This window comes from Tamandua tetradactyla, chromosome 6, assembly GCF_023851605.1.
Source record: "Tamandua tetradactyla isolate mTamTet1 chromosome 6, mTamTet1.pri, whole genome shotgun sequence".
Lineage (NCBI taxonomy): Eukaryota > Metazoa > Chordata > Mammalia > Pilosa > Myrmecophagidae > Tamandua > Tamandua tetradactyla.
In genome coordinates this window covers 170,769,480-170,784,949 of record NC_135332.1, presented here as the reverse complement: position 1 = coordinate 170,784,949, position 15,470 = coordinate 170,769,480, and the positions used below count along the sequence as shown (strand labels likewise).

At 38.5% G+C, this 15,470-nt stretch overlaps 1 protein-coding gene, 1 non-coding gene and 1 pseudogene across 2 annotated transcripts in view; 2 read left to right on the top strand and 1 right to left on the bottom strand.

Annotated features, from left to right (window-relative positions):
• Window positions 1-15,470, top strand: part of LRATD2 (LRAT domain containing 2) — a 270,001-nt gene that overhangs the window by 214,021 nt on the left and 40,510 nt on the right. The gene's annotated exons all lie outside the window — the stretch shown is intronic.
• Window positions 3,462-3,624, top strand: LOC143689329 (U1 spliceosomal RNA). Its single transcript, XR_013178770.1, has one exon. It is a non-coding gene; the product is annotated as a U1 spliceosomal RNA (small nuclear RNA).
• On the bottom strand, window positions 12,826-14,016 carry LOC143686883 (farnesyl pyrophosphate synthase pseudogene; annotated as a pseudogene).

Here is a 15,470-nt window from a genome sequence, read left to right as displayed (position 1 = left end):
ATGTATGAAATTTCCTGCAGCCTGAAGCTCTCATTTTCCATTTTTTTTCCAAGAATAAATCGAGATTAACTTCATTGCATCTTGTCAACAACTTGCGTCGCCACTCTCTTTCCTTTACAGATCGCTTCCATGTGGGAAGCTCTTCGATGGAAATGGATGGCACTGTATAGCAGTGTCTTCTGAACATTAAGGAAAATGTGCCTATTCTCAATTTCTCTCCCTCTTTCTCTCCTTCCGTCTTTCCCTTCCTATTTTCCTTTATTTCCCTCATCAAACACATGGAAAAGTTGCTTTCTTGCATTCTGGGGATCTGGAGAACCTAAGAATCAGATGAAATGAACAAAATAAAAAAAAAAAAAGCAAAAACACAAACTGACCTATCATTTTACATTTAAATGTTAAAATTTTTTCCTGTTTTATGCACTATAAGATCTAACGTTGGATTTTTAGTCTAAAAATGATTTAAAAACCCTATTTCTAAATTTACTTTACTGTCGTCCAAAATCTGAACCCTCTTCTTGACTTTCTCTATTCCTGGGCACTTACCACCTTTTCACAGTTGTTTACATGTAAGTAGGTAAATGTCTCAGAAAATCTATAGCAGATGTGAAATATCAGGCAAGATTACGACAACATCTTGAAGGATTTTGTACACTGCTGTATTAATCGGAGGGCTCATGTGGCATCACACTAAATAGCAATTATAATTTGGTTGTTTTGGTGTTACCCGAATGATGCCAAGCCTGGATGCAAATAATTTTTTTTAACCTATCACTTTGTTCTATCTGTGTCTAAACAGCTCTGGGCTATATCAGTAGGATGCCAACTATAAGTCAATTACCCAGCTCTCAGGAAACAGCTATATCCACATGGACTTGGGTAATTTAATTCTTCAATTTGTATCCAGATGTTCCTATACAGAAGTTGTCTATGACCAGGAAACATGCACAGTGAAGACAAATAACTCCACAGTAGTAACATTGTTATAAATGTATGATTCCCTACGTCCCGTATAAGGAGAAATGTGTTGGTTGACACCTTGTGTATAGTAGGTGCTCAATGAGCATTGTTGGAATGTGGGCATGAGTAGAGCAGACTTCAAAACAGCGCAATCTCCATTCACTCTTTATATCTATTCAGTGCCTTTCTTTGAATAGCCTGCCTTGATTCAAGTGCGTATAATCCTTCTGTGACTGGCTTTTAAGTGCCTTTAAACTTAAATAATGATGCTCTATAGGAATATGCAAATGAGATTCAGTTCAAGAGCACGAATGCTGATAACAGGAGAATTAATTAAGTCATGGGAACTATCTTTGTCACTAATTGAATGTGATAGACTTGGGCAGATTACTCCATTTGAACATATTGCCAGAATTTCCCTTTTAATGCAGTGAGAATGCTTTAAATCTCGAATAGAGGAACTTTTTTCAACACAAACCGACAAGTGTAGATGGTATTTGCAAAGGGGAGTGAGCTATGGACGTGGAAAGAAAATGCTGAGTAAGTCTTCCCAAGAGGTAGAAGGCTTTGCTGGATAGAAAGAAGAAAACAATGGAAGATAAACCAATATCTGATCAAGCAAAGAAGGAAAGGGTGCTTAAATGTTAGCAATCTACAGGGAAATGGAAACTCCTCAGATTCCTACCCTGGTGATGTTGGGGTTTATGAATACACAAATGAAGCCTGTTGTCCTGAGCACGCATAATCTCAGTTACCCAGAACCCTTTAAGAGGAAAACACCATCAGTCAGTCCTGGATTCTAACTACACTCATCCAACTAATAGTATCTCTCTGAGCCTTCATTTCCTTATTTGGAAATTGAATTTGTGGTAAAGATTAAGTGAGATCACATATGCAAAATATTAGCCAGTGCAAATGCCTGGCTTATGGCAATTACAGTGATGATAATTGTATCCAAAAAGGAAACTTCTAGATTTGTGCTAGGACTACTTATGTCTTTAACACATTCTTTGTCTGCTGACCAGCTATGTATCTTGGCAAGCTATCTTGTATCTCTGCTTTTGTTTCCTTATTGGTGAAATGCAGAAAGTAGTAGTACCAATCTCATAGAGTTATTTTTAGGAATAACTGAGAAAATACATGCAAATCAATGATAACATTCCCAGACACATAATAAGTGATTGGTAATATTTGGTATTATAATTATTATTACATGCTTTTGACAAGCCCAGACATATGAAAATCAGATATAAATCCATAAGATATAAGCCATATGAAAAATAGACATAAATCTATAGGAAGTCTTAATAGCAATAGTGTATTAAATAGTATATCAGGATTTAAGGGATGATTATGATTACTGAATCATTATATAAATATTCCCTTTTGCCTTCTGGCATATTGGACTCGACAGGGATATACTTGAAATCTCTGAATTGTAATCCAGCTGCCTTGATCTCTGACACTGGTTATATAGCCCTTATCTTCTACCCCTGTGATTGTTAAAAACCTTGTGACTAACCTTCATCTGTACCGAGTTATCCAGTTACTCAACTTTAAAGTCTTGTAATCCCTAAAGATAGCCACTAATGGCTGTTAATGTAGGGTCTTGGGTCTGCCTGGAACTAACCCACCCCAAGTCCCAAGTTATCCTGATGACCAAGACTGGATCTAACCAAGGTGGGACCACCTGACAGGTGCAGTAGCTTAGATTTTAACCTAAAGTCATCTATATCCCATTCAACCATTTTCTTTCATACATTCTGAGACTACACATGTAATCAATATGAGCATACTCAAAAATTAGATCACCTCTAATCACATCATCTGGGGCCACTGTTTTCATTATCCTAAGTCCTTACCACCTTTTCTCTAATAAAGCTGTCTGAATTGCTACAGTTTAGGGAGACAGATTTTGGGCTGCTAGGCCATCTGCTCTCCCACTACGTGCGTAGTAATAAACTCTTTCTCTCTTTGAAAGCTGGTGTATCAGGAATTGGTTATTGGGCGATCGAGCAGAAGAATCCCTGACCTTTGTCTGGTAACAATAGTTACCGTTAATTGAGTGTCTGCTATGTTCACTGTACTGTGGCAATGGCCTCACACATATTTCAATTTAATCTTCATAACCACACCACAAGAGAGATGTTATTCTCACTTCACATATGAGGAATCTGGGGCTAAGAGCAGTTCAGTGATTTACCTGAAACTACAGGTCTAGTTAATAAATGACAAAGTTGAGATGTCAAACCTCCATCTAATTCCAAAGTCAACACTCTTTCTGCTCGACCACACTACTAACAAGGCTTAAGGTGTACCTCTAACTGGATAAGGAAGCTTAATGACTTAGGCTCACTCTGAATTGTAAGCAAAGGGAAGCAGGTAATTCCTGGAAAGAATATTTTAAATGGGAAAAAGAAAAGAATTAGTTGGCCCTATGCCTGTGACAATCAGGACTGAGTGTGAGGTTGCGGTTGGTGAGATCAAGAACAAGGGAGAATATACATACCTGGCAGGGGAGACACCATGATCACGAAGGTGGTTTTCCCAGGCCAAGGCTTGTCCATTGCACTTCGGGTGTGCTGAACCCTGCGATTTCCCCAAATGTGGGAAACTCGACTGCATAATTTGTGGTAGTGGGGACTGTGTTCACGCTCTCCCCTGGTGTGTGTTGTACTGAAACGAAGATGTGTTCCTGAAAAAAAAAAAAAAGAACAAGGGAAAATAAAGGAAAAGTTGAGAATTCCAAGAGCAAACTTGGCCTGTGTATAGTAGTATTGGGTTAAATATACAATAGTATTACTGCACCTTTCAAATGATAGTTTAGCATAGTGATTAAGAAGAGAATAGGCTCCAGAACCAGAGCCATTGTGATTCAAATCCTAGGTGAGCCTCTCACCAGTTGTGTAGTTTTGAGCAAGTTACCTCTCTGTGCCTCAGCTTCCTTTTTTTTGTAAAGTAGGAATAGGACTCTAGTCACGCATTAGAACAACCTTAATAAATAGCAATGTCTGCTTAGCCTCTAAGGAACTCTTATTTAACTTGTGTGGCAGAGAGCCCAGACTTGGCCATTTTTAAAACCTTCCTGAAGTGACTCTTCTGTGCAGTTAGAGTTGAAAACAATGCATTAGTTGATAAACAATGCATTAGAATATAAATTCTTATTCCATCTTCATGGCCTCAGAGTCTAGTTCATTGTCCCATACACAATAATATTTGGTGAAAATTCAAAAGGTGAATAAATAAATGATAAATGAACAAATGATGGGCTTAGATTCAGCTCTGGGGTTTCATGCTAAGTCTGGGGTTCTTTCTACACTCCATAATGCTGCTTCTGAAATATTTTTAGATTACTTTTTTCTCCTTGAACCATCTGATTCACCCGCAGTTTTTTAGATAAATCAACCAAACTGGCTTAAGCAAAGATATGGATTTGTTGACTTTCTAATTTGAAGAGCCCACAGATAACTGGGCTTTAGGTATGGCAGGGTCCCAGAGCAACATCATCAGAGCTAGGTTCTTCCTTCTTGTTTATTTGGCTTCTCTTCTCCAACTGACTCCTTTCTCAGATGGGCTGTTCCCTTGAGGTGGTAAGATGGGCTTCATGCCATGATGGGCTTGGAATCCAGTGAGGCAGACATATAAGTGATGTTATAGTGGGGAAAAAGCATTGATAGCATGTAACTTGGTTGGTGGTCAGAGAAAGCTTCTAGGAGGAGGTGACTTTTAATTTGGATTAAAAAGTTGATAGAGTTAACCAGGAGTTGGCCAGGTAAACAGTGTTGAAAGTATATTTACAAACCTATCCAAACTTGAAGGCAGAGTTTAACTTCTATATGAAGCCTTCCCAGATTTCACCAATAGAGATTAATCTCCTGTTTTGCTCTCACAGAACTTCTGAGGTCTATTATAATTATTACCACCTACTTTGCATTTTATTTTCATGGTAAACATGATAATTGAACTCATGCAAATATTTAAATTGAAATTGACAAATTTTGCACAAAGATTCATTAAACAGTGTTTCGTCATGTCAGAAAAGCAGATTGAATGTTGCTGAGTGCATTTTCCCACCCCTCACTAACAAAACAGCTCAACCAAGTACCATAAATATATCTTCAGGAAGAAATTATTCTGGTGTGTGGTATTGGAAATGGACACAGGGAAAGGTAGAAGGAGTAGCATGCAAAGAAAGCTTAGCCCTTGATGTAACTGAAGTAAATCCCAGTCCATATACACATTCATTCACTCAGTGGATATTTGTTGAGCACCTACTATGTACTAACCACCAGCATTAGGTACTGAGATCAGGCCTGAGCCAGACAGATGTGCTTTTTATCTCATGTTTGATGAAGAAAGACATTAAGCAAAGACCAACACAAATCAATATAGAATTAGAATTACAAACTATAATGGGTCCAAAGAAGGATTCTATGAAGGATGCTATGGAGAAGATTGACCATGAGATTGGCCTGGTATGGAGGGTATAGAAGGAAGTGGCATTGGCTAATGAGGGGAAATTTGGCAAGTGAGAGGAAGGGAAGAGGGTTCCAATGTGAGGTAACAGCACAAATTAAGGATAGAGAGGGAAGGAGTGCTGTGAGCTGGGAAACTGAAAGAGGGCCAACGTGGTCTATGTGTGAACTCAAGGGGAAGTACAGCATGAAATGATGTTGGGAAGTTTAAGGTAGTTTATGCAGAGTTTATTAAGCCATGTTAAGAATTTTGGTTTTTATTCTAGGAGCAATGGGAACCTTCTGAATAGTTTTAAGCAGAGAAAGACACGGTCAGATTTGCATTTTAAAAGATCACTCTGACTACAGTGAGAATGAGAAATTGTGCTAGAAATGGACCCTGAAAACTCTCTTCGTTAATGACCCTATAAAGGGGGTAAACACCAGAGCATGGTGTGTTTGACAAATTAGCTGTAAGTTATTCAATATGGCCATAGCAATGGCAAGCCTGAACCTTTTCTATTGAAGAGGAAAGAATTTGAGTCTGGAGGGAAGAAAGAGAATTAAAAGGCAAATTGAATAATTATTCAACTCTGATTCACTTTTCTCTTATAGACTCAGTAAGGAAGTCTAAGTTCTTGCAAACCTAAAAAGGGAAAAGGGACTCAAATCGGATACTGTGGTTAATATATATATTTACTATGTCTTTAGGGAGTCTCCATTAGCTGTGCACTTAATGAGTGTTACCAACACAGATTGTTGACCATGGAGTTTAAGGTTCACGGGTTTAGGTTTGTATTTCAGGATAACACAGTCCCTGAGCTGGAAGTCTGCTCTTGAGCCTCGAGCCACATTAATAGCCAAATCATTACAACAGCTGGATACTTGTCACTTAAAAGAGTCCATTAGAGGGAAATAAGGAATATCTCTGGGAGACAGAGGTAGAAGAATGTGCATCTTTGGGCTTCAGGTGAGAACTTACAGTGGGAGTCTGCAGAGATTGCACTCACTAAATGATTGCTGCAGAACCCCTTGTCAGGAAACAAGCATGGGGTCTTGAAAGCAGCAGCAAGGTTGTCAATAAAAGGTAATAGAAAGAGACCCTGAGTCCTGGCCTGGGGATCAGGGAGTGATGAATTGCTAGGCTCCATTTGTGGCCCAGCTGGAAGCAAAGATGCAATCGGCTGTTATATTGCCCTGATATCATGCTCCATTTCAGTTCTTTTAAGTTAATATGAAATGGAAGATCACAGGATGTCCAAGGGAAACCAAAGTCACCTCTGCCTTGACATTATGAGCCAGAAGTGAGGCCACATAGAAGATATTAGGGACCAATTGACTACATCTAATCTGTCATTCATGCTTGCTCATAGACCATATATATGTGCACACTCATATACATGTGTATACATATATCTAGAGACATGTAACAGTGGATATGTATACATATACCCATTTTGGAACACATAGCAATCACATAGATATATATCCATACATGCTTATACATATATACATGTGCATATATACAAATAATCCCAGTATGAAAACTCATGAACTGACCCAAGTAGACATGGGTCCATTTTACGTGGAAAATAATTGAATCTGAAAGAACACTAGAGCCAGGAGATCTAACTTCATCTTCACACATAGGCTGTTACTTGACTAGTGTCCTACCCAGATCAAATATTCCTTTGAATCTGAATCTGTTGAGTCTTTTTTTTTAATATGAGAGTGATAGTCAATAGCAGATTTGTGTTTTGGAAATAGTAGTCTGTACATAGGATGGCAAAGATAGGGCTATCCCTACAAGAAAAAAGTAGGTCTACTAGGGGCTTTTCAATCACATCCTGATGGATGAGATGAAGGTCTCAACTCAGGCAATGGCTGTGGGCAGAAAGACATAGAATCCTCTCAAATATTACAAAAGCATAGGCTGCTTAGGCTCTGCACATGTAGGTTAGCCTCAGCCCTTATCTTGGATGCATGGGAAGTCTTCTTTTAAGACCATTGCTGTAAGTATTACATGTTAGAAGACTGTTGGATGATTTGTGACTCAGACATCTCTGTATTAAGACTTGAAAGATTGCTAATAGGGCCAACACTTTGTTCTGTCAACCTATACTGTGAATCCAAAAGCCCTATAGGAGAGCAAAAAGTTGATAAGAAAATTAATCTTAACAAGGTGGAATATAAAAGGGGTTACTTAAAAAGTGGTGTAAAGGAAACTGATAGGAAAACAAAAGGTATATTGATTGTACAGAACAGAATACACAAGACAAATAAAAGAAGAATACATGTAATATTGATAATAACCCGGAAATTAAGATGTTTTTACATTAGTCTCCAGCTCTTTCCCCTTCATGGATATCATCATGGTTTAAGAGGCATGACCTAAGCAATGAACTCTAAACCCTCCTTCTAGTGCTATAAATTTTCCTCTAAGAACTATTTTAACTCATAAATTCTCATAAATTTCAATATGTTGTGTTTTTCTTTTCATTTTATTAGAAGGACTTTCTAATTTACTATGTGATTCCTTCTTTGACCTCTAGATAGTTTCAAGGTGTATATCTAGTTTTCAAATACTGGGGGATTTTCCAGATGTCTTTCTATTATTGATTTCTAATTTTTTTTTCTTGGTTTTCAATTGTACACTTTGGACAACTTGCATCCTTATAAATTTAGTGGGACTTTTCTAGGACCCAGAATATGATACATCTTGGTAATTGCTTCATGATGCTTAAAAAAAAAGGTATCTTTTGCTATTGTTGGGTGATGTATTCTATAAATGTCAATAATTGTCAAGTTGATTGATGTTCTTCATGACTTCTATGTCCATACTGATTTTCTGTCCATTTGATCTAGCAAATATTGAGAAAGGGCTTTTGAAATCTCCAGCAATAATTTTGGATTTTTCTCTTCCTCATCACAGCTCTATCAGGTTTTGCTTCATGTATTTTGAAGCTCTGTTGTTAGTGCATGGATGTGATTGCCATGTCCTCTTAGTGAATTGATCCTTTTATTATTATAAAATGATGTTCCTTATCAGGATAATATTCTTTGTCTGAAATTCATTTTGTCTGATAATAATATGAATATCCCAATTAACTTTTAATTTGTGTTAGCATAGTATATCTTCTTCCATCTTTTAATTTTTTAACTTACTTATATCTTTATGTTTAAAGGGAGCTTCATCTTGGCTACCTATATTTGGACCTTATTTTTTAATCCAATCTGAGCATCCATGCTTTTTAATTGTGGTATTTGAACCATTTACATTTAATATGATCATTGATATGTTTGGGTTCAAACATACAATCTTCATAGTTTTTTTTTATTTGTTATATTTGCTTTTTGTTCCCTTCCTCTCTTTTTATGCCTTCTTTTGGATTGTGCATTTATTATGATTCTATTTTATCTCTGCTTTGCATTATTAGATATAACCCTTCATTGTGATATTTCAGTGGTTCTCTAAGGTTTAGAGTATTACATCTTCGACTTATTGAGTCTGCTTTCAAGCATTATTATACTACTTAACAACAGTATAAAATCTTATAAAAGCATATTTTAATTTCTCCTCTCTTGGCCTTTGTGTTATTATTGTCATATAATTTAGTTATGCACATGTGATAACCCCACCATAATTATTACTTTTGCTTTAAACAAATGACTATCATTTAAAGAGATTTGTATAATAAGAAAACAGTATTAATAGCCATCTATATGTGGTTAAATTTTCCAGTTATTGTCATTCTTTTTCATATATTTAGATTGATTTCCATCTGGTATCATTTTCCTTCTGGTTAAAATACTTCCTTTAATATTTCTGGTAATGAAGCTCTACTGGTTGTAAATCCTTTCATGTTTTGCATATCTTGAAAAGTTTTTACTTCATACTTGTTACAGGAAATTATTTTTTCTGGTTTAAGAATACTAGGTTGATGGATTATTTTTCCCATTTAGTAGCTTAAAGATTTGCTCCACTGTGATCTAACTTCCACTAATTCCTAAATGAAATTTGCTATTGTCCTTATACTTGTTTCACTGTATATAATGTGGCATTTTTCTCTGACTGATTTTAAGATGTTTTTCAATTTGTTTAAAGAAATTTGATTGCAACATGCCTTGGTATATTTTTCTTCATGTTCTTTCTGTTTGGGTGTTGTTGATATTTTCATATCTATGGCTTTATGGTTTTCTTCATATTTGGAAAATTTTCAACCATTATCTTGAAATATTTTTATGCTTTCCTCCTTTAGGGACTATAATTACACATTTATTAGGTATCATGAAGTTGCCCCATAACACACTAATGTTCCATTCTCTTTTATCCTCTTAGCCATTTTTTCCTCTTATTGTTTCATTTTATAGTTTCTTTGCTGTCCTAAACTCTACTAATCTTTTCTTCTGCATTGTCTAATCTTTGGTTAATTCTATTCAGTATATTTTTATCTCAAAACTGAAGCTCAGTTTTGCCTTTTTTTTTAAATCTTTCATATCATTCATTAACATGCTCAGTCTTTCCTCTAGCTTCTTGTACCTTATCCTGGTTTAATGGCTCTTTTAATACCCCTATCTACTAATTATATCATTTTTGGCAGTTTTGGGTCGGTTTCAACTCATTGATTTCTTTCCTCATTATGGGTTGCAGTTTTCTGCTTTGTTGCATGCCTGGTAATTTTTATTGCATGCCAGACCTTTGAAATTTTACCTGTAGCAGGCTGAATATTCTTCTTTTTGCATAAATATTGTTGAGCTTTGCTTTGGAATGTGATTAACTTACATGAAAATAGTTTGATTTTTTTTAAGCTCTGTTAGGTGGAGCCAGAAGAGCCCAGGACTAATTTCTCTGCACTTTCTTCTGTGGCCTTTGCATGATGTTCCATGAGTTAGGTAATTTTTCCTCTGGCTGTTGGAAATAAACATTATTCCTATCCCTGCATGGACTCTGCAACTGTTCCTTCTAGTCTTTTGGGGTGGTTCTTTCACTGGCCTTAGGAAGTTTACTCACATTCACCTGCTAATCAATACTCAGCTGACTATCTAATAGAGACTCTCTATAGAGTCTCTGAGTTCTCTCTCTTCTCCAGTAGCCTACCCTGAAAACTCAACATGCCTTGGTCTCTCTGAACTCTTGGTTCCATTTCTTCAACTCAGGAAGTTCACTGAATTCTTCCAGGGTTCCATCTGCATGTGACACAACCTGAAAACCTTCTCCAAGGGCATTAGTAGGGATTATCTAATTTGTTTCCTGTCTCTCTGGAATCACTGTCCTCCATCAATTGAAGTTCATTAGCTATTTCAGGCAAGTGAGTAAATATGGTCCTTGTTGCTCCATCTTGGATGCAAGTGGAACATTTCAAGTCGTTTATTTATTTTTGCATGCTGTATGGTGGGGGTCACATTTTATTCTTTTTCCATAGAAGTATCCCTTTATTGCAGAACCATCTGTGGAATTTTTGTTTGTTTGTTTGCTTGTTCAGTTTTGTTTGTTTGTTTTGGGAAGTGCATGGGCTGAGAATCAAACCTGGGTCTCCCACATGGCAGGCGAGAATTCTGCCATTGAACTACCCTTGTATCCCTTAAGTTATTTTTTTAAAGAAATTCCTAGTCAGGAGGACTGGTTGACTACATTCATTTTACAGATTTGAATTACGTTGTTTCTTTGATTACCTTTTTGTTTTGCTCTGTCTCTTCCTCAAGACTGTGAACTTCATTTGAACAGGAAATCTTATTTCTTGTTCATTATAGTATCTTTAATATCCTGGTCCATAGTTGTTGTTTTGTGTGTTTTAAAAAATAAGTAAATAAATAAACCCCCTTTCTTTTACCACAGTGATTTTCAAAATGACTTCTTTGGATCATCTACCAGTCCTTTTATTATTGTCTCTTGGATATATTCTACATCTTTACTTGCTTATCTCTGTATCACCAAAGCATTTTGTCTAATCTCTCAGTTTCCCTTGCTGCTAGTTAGGTTTGGTTGGTGGTAAGCATTGTGGGAGATTGAAGGGTAGGAGAAGGGGAGAAGCTCAGGTGCTTTTCTTCCTCTGTTTTCTATCTGCTGACTCTCCCATAGTGGCTGTGTTTTCTCTGTTGTCCTACCATGTACAGAGAAATGGCATCTATTACATCACCTCCTCCCTTTGCCTCTCTAGCCCTAGGGATAGTAGTGGTTTCTTACTTTTGCTTGTTTCTGGGTTTCCTCACTGTAGTGGCCATGGAGGAACACTGTTAACATTTGCCTTTAATTATGAGGGGAACATAATTGACAGATATCCCCATATGTTCCCCCACCGCATGAGTTCACCTGGTGTTAGACAAAACCACACTTCTTCCAGGCTGCCCCCAACCAATGATTGCACATGGCACAGGCAGCAGAGCCTATTTATTTCTGCTGAGTACAGGAATCCTCTAAGGAGCAACTACTGTTTGGGAACTCCCCAACCGGGTATCTGGAGACTTTGTCAGAACGGCACTGAAGGATGACACTCCTTCTCCAAAATCTTTTCACAGCTGTCAGACATGCCTCACTGTCTCAAGGTGCTCTCTATCACACTCTGCTTACTATTTGCTTTGTACTTCACAGACATTTTCTCCAATAAACCTTTCGCATACTGTGCTAATTTGAAACTATTATGTACCCCAGAAAAGCCATGTTCTTTCAATCCTTATCCAGTCTTGTGGGGCCAGACCTATTGCTTTGGGTGGAACCTTTGATTAGATTACTCCCAAGGAGATTACTCACTCAATTGTTGGCATAACCTATTGATTAGATGGAGATGTGACTATCCATTCAAGGTAGGTCTGGATTAGTTTATTGGAACCCTTTAAAAAGGGAGAGATTTTGGAAAAGCAAAGTTTCTTTGGAGCCGACACAGACAGATGTTTGGAGAGGCAGAAAGAAAATGCCCCAGGGGAAGCTGTTTGAAGTTATAAGCCAAAGGACCAGCTGTGTCAGTCACATGCCCTCTCAGCTGACAGGTGTTCTGGATGCTATCGGTCTTTCTACTTCTTGGAGGACCCAAACTGTTTAGCTTTTCAGCTATCCCAACAGCTCCATGACCAAGTAATCCATATTAAATTGCTTCTATTGAACCGCCTGGCATGACCAATTTTTTTTTTCCTAACTAGGCTGTGATTGACACAAAACCATATCTGTTCCAAGGAGATATTTCAGGGATAATACATGGGCAGTTCATCAGGTAGACTCTTGCCCCCCACCTCTGCTTCAACCAGAGCATGTCTGTATTTGCATTTTGCTATTGGGTTACAACAGTGCAGTGCTGTGGATAATTGGCAGCTGGATCTTTCATATCTGTTCTGCTCACCTGTTTGCAGCCTGGATCTTCCACATGTATATACACCATGTCCTGATGAAATTTCTTGTTTTGAAGTTTAGACTAATTTATTAAGAGCCTCCATTCCCCACCCTCACAACCTCTGGATCACTTTTTCCACTTGTAGATCTGTGTGCTAACCCTAAGAAGATAGCCAGGGGCAGAGGCTCAGAGTGCTGCTCAATGAGACCCCAAAGGCAGCTGTAAGATCTTCCTTATACTGTGTAAAGACAGATGGCAGCTCCAGTTTCTCATACAATACCTTCACCTGGGCTACCTGCTCAGCCACCTTCTGCCCATAATTCTCCTGCAGGATTTGGCTTTGTTCCAAAGAGGCCCATTGCAGATGCTGAACCACCAGACAGCTGCATTTATGGCCTTGGATGTCAGTGCTAACCTTGCCAGTCACATTGGGGTTCCCCAAAAGGTCAAGGTAATCATCCTGAATCTGAAAGAATTCTCCCATCTCCATCAAGATCTTCTTGGCATTGGCATGCTCCTTTTCCCCATCAATGCCCACCATATACATGGCAGCAGCTACAGGATTATAGAAGGAATAGAGAGCAGTCTTGTACTTGACAGTGGATTTGTACCACTTTTCAGTGAATCTGCCAAGATCTACATTGCCCTGAAGGGATGTGATGAGCTGCATAGCCTGACCACTCTCAGTCTGATAGGAAACCTGCAGGAATAGCTCGATCAGGTTCAGAAAATAAGGCTGCTCCCAGCAGTGGAACTTCAGCAGATGGTAGATACTTGCTTCCAGTGACATGATGTCATTACTGGCATCCAAAAGTATGTTTGGCTGCTGACACCATCAGGGTTGTCCCTGTTAGGTGAGGGATGAATCCATGATGTCATTTGACACCAGGAAAAAAGTTTGGAGCAATTCCACACACCCGCCCACAGTCAAGGCCTGATGGAGACCATCAGCATCCTGTTTCTTTGGCTCCTCCAGCTCCTGGAAAACTGCCAGCACTATCAAACTCCTATTGCACTTGCCTGGAATAGCATTGTATTCCAGGATCTCCTTGGGCCTGGGTAATAGCATCTCCTGGAAAACTGCCAGCACTATCAAGCTCCTATTGCACTTGCCTGGAATAGCATTGTATTCCAGGATCTCCTTGGGCCTGGGTAATAGCATCTCCTATCTCTGGGTGCCTCATATCATGCTCGGTCAGCACCTTGAGAATCTGGGAAAAGTGCTGGATGAAATTCTGCTTATCCTGGGCATGAACATCAGATTTCTTGTCTCCATTCATTCTATTCCTGGAGACTGGTTCTTGCTTGGTCCTCTGATGAAATATTAATACCACCTGTGCTGGTTTGAAAGGCTGATGTACCCTAGAAAAGCCATGTTTTAATCTTGATCGATTTTGCAAAGGCAACCATTTCTTTTAATCCCTATTCAGTACTAGAGGTTGGAAACTTGATAAAGTTATCTCCATGGAAATATGACTCATGCAATTGTGGGTATTAGACTTGATTAGATGGAGATGGGACTCCACCCATTCCACGTGGGTCTTGATTAGTTTCCGAAATCCTTTAAAAGAGAAATTATTTTGGAGAGAGTCCCTTTTTGAGAATGGCAAGAGAACCACAAAGCAGAGTCCATCAGCCAGTGACCTTTAGAGATGCAGAAGGAGAACACCCCCGAGGGAACTTCAGGAAACAAGGAGCCTGGAGAAAAAGCTAGCAGAGGTCGCTGTCCCCTTGTTCACCATGTGCCTTTCCAGTTGAGAGAGAAAACCTGAACTTCATCAGCCTTTCTTGAGTGAAGGTAACCTCTTGTTTGCACCTTAATTTGGATATTTTGATAGATTTGCTTTAATTGGGACATTTTCATGGCCGTAGAACTGTAAACTTGTAACTTATTAAATTCTCCCTTTTAAAAAGCCATTCTATTTCTGGTATTCTGCATTCTGGTGGCTAAGGAACTAGAACGCCATCAGTCAGAAATCCCACCTGAGGATGCTGCTCAGGGAATTGCTGGAAACCCCAAGCATAGGGTCTAGGCTTAAAGCTGGTTTGGCTTCACCTCAAATGGTGTACAAGTAGCAAAGGGCCTATTTGGTATTGTGGGATCTGGAGCTATTTATAAATAACACATACTGAGTTTGAGACATGATTGATATGCCCCACTGGCTGGACAGGGGAAGGGGGTTGACTTGATGGCCTTTTTATTTCCCCTTTTCTCTGGCAATCCAATCAATTGGGACAAATTTGTGAGCTGTTTTAGGCAGGTTCAGACTCTCAGACACTGCTGCTAATGCAGTTCTTTATTCTCCTCTAAACTTTTGCCTCCTTGGGAAATAAAAAGAGCTTTGCCAAGGAAACCAAGTTGTGTCTATGGTAGGGAGTCTGTTTTAACATATGACTGCAGTTCTGTATATAACCATCCTTGAGTTTCAAGAAAGGCAGCATATTCACAAAGAAATCTGGGTAAGGGGCTTACACATTTTCTCAAGCTTCAGGGAGTAAGGGGAGGACTATAGTGAAACTTTGGACTTAACCGTGTTGTTGATTCCTTGCCAAAATAGATGCTTTCTTCTCCTCTAACTGAATCTTCCAACCACTGCATTGAGGACTTAGTTTAGACAGATATTTGTTATATGAGCCTCCATTTTCACATTTTTAAAATGAGAATTTTAATGACATCTGCCCATTCTAATTTCATAGGATTGCTGTAAGGATCAAATTCAAGGCAAAATCACAT